Below are 5,223 nucleotides of genomic sequence, written 5' to 3'. Positions count from 1 at the left end.
CCGGTGGACAACGTACACGTGTCCGTTACAACAAGAGCGCAAGGAAAGAAAGATATCAGCAAAAACTCGGCAACCGCGAAAATCCCAAGTCAAGACAAAGTAGAAGACGATCATATAAAGGCCAAAAGAAAAAGGGGTAGACCAAGAAAGGAAGTTCAAGAACAGTCAAGTCAAGAAACAACCGCAAACAGTAGTAGCAATGAAAGAACGGATAAAACAAAAAAAGACAATATAGAAGAACAGGAACAAAAAAATTTAATTTACACAAAAAACTCAATCCAATTTAGAAATGATAACATCGTGCACATAATTACTAAACAGGGCATACCTTTGGATAAAACCACCAATGAGTTAATGAAAACTAAAAATATAAAAATAAACCCCAACCTATCGGAAAATGAAGTCGAAATAATAGAAATAAATAATAAAAACCTCTTTGTTTTATGTCTAAACATAGCATCATCATCAGAAATAATAAAACAGAACTTGATAAAACTATTCAATATATTAAAAGACTTACTTATACGAAAAAACATAAAAATTTTCAGCATTTCAAAAGATATTAAAATACTAAATATAAACTGGAACGAAATAGAAGAAATAATAAAAAACACTTTCGATAAAACCGACATTAAAATAATAGTTTGCCTAAATAATATAGAATATGTAAAACCCGAGAACAGAAATAAAATATTTGACCAATTCCACTCTACAAAACTAGGAGGTCATTCAGGTGTAAATAGAACATATAATAGAATAAAAGACAAATTCTTTTGGGAAAATCTAAAACAAGATATTCAAAATAAAATAAAAAAATGCGAGGAATGTCAAAGAAACAAATTAAAAAGAATTAAAACTAGACAACCAATGGTAATAACAGACACACCAATGAAAACTTTCGATAAAATCGCAATGGACATTGTCGGTCCACTCAACGTCACAAAAAATAATAATAAATACATTTTAACCATACAAGACCAATTATCAAAATTTTTAGTAGCAGTACCTTTAAAAGATCAAACAGCAGAATCAGTCGCAGATGCTTTTGTAAAAAAATTTATATGCACTTTTGGCTCACCTAAAATAGTACTTACTGATAGAGGAACAAATTTCACTAGTAAAATTATGAAACAAGTTGCAAAAAGATTTAAATTCTCAAAAATCGAAACAACATCTTTTTCACCTCAATCAAACGGATCATTAGAAAGAGCACATCATCCACTTTGCGAATATTTAAAAAATGTTTCAACAAAAAAATGTGAATGGGATGAACTTCTAGAGCTAGCACAATTCAACTATAACACAAGCATTCATTCCGGTCACAATTTCACACCGCATGAACTGGTTTTCGCTTACCCAGCTAGGCTACCTTCGACCGAACCTCTAAAGAAATCAGAACAGTTACCTACACATAACGATTATCTGGAAAACCTAATAAAAAACATGAGAGACATAGCTACTATGGCACGCGAAAATCTAATAGACTCAAAAATGAAATCAAAAGAATACTACGATAGATTCATTAAACCGGTAGAATTTAAAATCGGAGACAAAGTATGGTTACTCAAAGAACCTAAACCGGGAAAATTAGAAAAAGATTGGTATTTAGGGCCATACGAAATACTAAAAATAGGTGATAACAATAATATAACAATCAATTACAAAGGAAAGCCAAAAACAGTTCACGCGAACAAATTAAGCATTCAGCAGCACAGGAAATAACATAAGCCTTCTTTAAAGGAAAAGAGCCGACAATGAAGTTAATTCTATTAATTTATATCAGCATATTCAAAATTAGCGAAGCAATAATCGGGTTTGATTGCGGCGCAACGAACCCGATCGTATCGACATACTCTTTACTGGACACCGGAGAATGCGACTTCCACCATGCAGACGTTAACATAACCAACACAACAATACGACTCCTACAATTAGCAGAATTCAGAACGACTCCAATCATACAATGCAAAATAGAGATCCAACGCACAATCTTCCGATGCGGAATGTTCAGCCACTTAGTACCAGTAGAAAACGCGATACAAGAATACCTTCTAGACATAAGCCATGAAAACTGTAAATCCATACACAACACCGGAATATTTAGATACGATAATTTTCACACAATCGCGAATTTAAAAGTAAATTCAACGAAATCCGTAGGAATAAGTCTAGCAGGAAATGCAATAGAGAGCTCGTGTACAGGAGCGTCCTATTCCGATAGCTACGGAACATGGAATAAAGTATATGTACAAGGTCTTATAAAAATTACATTAATAGAATACACCGCGCAAGTTAGCCTTAATAATGATAAATTACGTTTAGCATCAGGAACAATTTGTAAATTTTCGGATGAACACTGTATTGACATGGAAGGCGGACATACCTTCTGGTCAGCGCTACCGAGAGAGGATTGTCTTAAAACTAAATTCGACGTATTATACCGAGGTCCGGTAACAAAACTAACAGCTAAAAATCGCGAAACATTATACACAATAGAAACAACCGACATCTCATTCGCGCTAGAAGCGAAAGGAAACATCGAAACCTGCAACAGAATATTAACAAAAACTGAACACCCAAAATTAATTATATACGAAAGATCACAAAATAACATACTATTCGATAACGACGCACAGCCATCAAAAGAAATACTAAATTTAGACATTCTCACTTACACTAATTCAAAATTCGTATATGTAGAAAAACACTTCAGGGCTCAAATACAAAATTTATATTTAGATATTTTAAGTGAAAAATGCAAACTAGAAAGGAAAACAATCTACAATTCTCTATCCATAGCCTCTATTTCACCAGACGAATTTGCGTACAATTTAATGGAAAAACCGGGATATATTGCTAGGATTGCAGGAGAGGTGGTACACATCATAAAATGCACACCAAAAGAAGTGCAATTACTCCACACAGATAAATGCTATACGCAATTACCAGTAACCTCAGGAAACCAAACACGATTCCTGACACCGAAAACACACATATTAATGAAGTCAGGAACTCAGATAGAATGTAACACAATCATTCCACAATATTACAAAATAAACAACAATTGGATAGCACTAACACCAACACCAAGACAAGCGCAAAATCCAGGAATTCTAAAACCTAACACAAACATTTCCTGGGAATACAAAGAAATAAATTCACTAGCATCAAGCGGAATTTATTCACAAGAAGACCTCCAAGAACTCCAACAGCACATCATGTTCCCCTTAGAAAAATCAGCCTTGCTGAATACAATAGCGAGGGACATGCTAGGAGAAGAAAGCGTACAAGGAGGACTAATCAACAATCTTTTTACGGAAAACACGCTATCCCACATCGCAGAAAATACGTGGAATAAATTCATGGAAAAATTCATCAAATTCGGTTCAATTAGCTCTGCAGTAATAATGATCCTGATAATCATTCATATCTGCAAGCTAATAATTGACACAATTATAAGAGGATACACATTGCATACATTATATGGCTGGTCCCTACACCTATTGGCAGCCATCTTTAGTTCAATTACATACTTATTGGTGACATTAAAGAACAATAAAAACATAAAAAGGCTCCCAAGACGAAGACGCCTAACGAAAAACGAAGACATCGAATTGAACGAAATAAAGATAGAGCAGCCAAACAGCCTAAAATGGGGGATATCACCGCCTATCCCACAACGACCACCTGCACTCAGAGCACCTACAGTCAAACCACCAGAAATTGAACCACCACAACCAATAAAACAAGAAAGAATACAGGTTTTTACGCTAGAAGCATGAAACTAAATAAACGCAACGCAAAGGGGAACGCAAGAAACACGCATAAATAAACACACGCGAACTTTAAACAAAATAAAAAATTTTATTCAAAAATAAAAATGAAAAGTAACAAAATTCACAAAGTAGTAACATATAATAGAAATCTTACAATAAAGGTTAATTAAAAACACAATTGGAAAGGGAAAGGAAGTGAAGGACTTATGAAATAAAAGTACACGGACCAAAAATAAGATTAAAAAAAAAAACGAAAGTTTATTCAAAGGAAAAAAAATAAAAGAGAGAACAAACATATGCGAGTGAAATCTTTTTTTTTATGAATCTTCACTCGAGGGCGAATAAGGGGGCGATATCCAATATGCGATCTTCGTCCCACTCGTACAGTTCCTCGAGGTACCGGCGGAAGTTGCGACGATACTCCCGTACCGTACGCTTATATGCCAGGTTGATCATGCCATGGCACCATATAAAACGGCCATCAGTACGCTGAAGAAGGAGAAAACATAAAAGCACACAATGAATAACACGCACAAAAAAAAAAAAAAAAAAAAAAAAAAAAAGGGTCATTAACAACAATAATGAATAAACAAAATAAAAGACCACTTACCCATGACGCAAACACCTCCTTCCTGGGTTTTGATAGATCCATAAAAACGGGGAACGGGATAAACGTCATATTCACTGTTATCGCGGCGTTCGGACAGAAATAACAAGCAGAACAAAATAATTTTTTTCGTTCAAGTGACGATACTATCCGATCGAACGGATATATATATCAATTACCCCACCAGGTGCACAAAATTTCCAAGTAAAACACAGGACATTAACCGATGAAGCGCTCAATAATACTCGGAACCAGCGCATGCAAAACACCGCTGTCTCAGCGCATACCAGCCACAATAGAGGATCTAAGAATTACCAATTTCATTTTAGAAACATTGAATTTAAAAGTTAATAAAGAAGCCCAGAAGTGTCGGTCTACAATATTATTCAGTACACGCACTATATGTAATTCCGCTACGCGCCCCTACCGCCTCAATCTCAGCGGGGAGGGAAGTAAATGGTCGTCCGAAAACCATTTACTCTTTGTAACATACCAATTCGTAAACGCAAAGAAATATTAGCAAAAAAATTTTACCCAGCGCAACAAATTCACACCAACTAACAAATATTGTAATTACACTCACCTTAAAATTGTAAAACTCATTTAACTCATAAAACCACAAACTATGAATTTGGATAACACAAGCGCTTAAAGAAAATTTTCTTTCCAGATTTATTTGTTGATATCGTACCGATATGCAACAATCTAGGCGGCCAGGTGTCACGTCCTGTGACGCATTCTTTAAAATTTCTATTTCGCCACCCAAACTCTTTAAGCCGCTATTTCGCGACCTAAATTCTTTAAACTTATATTTCGCCATACAGATTCTTTAAACTTACA

The sequence above is a fragment of the Osmia bicornis genome, unplaced genomic scaffold (assembly GCF_907164935.1).
Source record: "Osmia bicornis bicornis unplaced genomic scaffold, iOsmBic2.1, whole genome shotgun sequence".
NCBI lineage: Eukaryota > Metazoa > Arthropoda > Insecta > Hymenoptera > Megachilidae > Osmia > Osmia bicornis.
The sequence above is the reverse complement of the archived record's forward strand: the minus strand, read 5'-3'. Positions refer to the sequence as shown.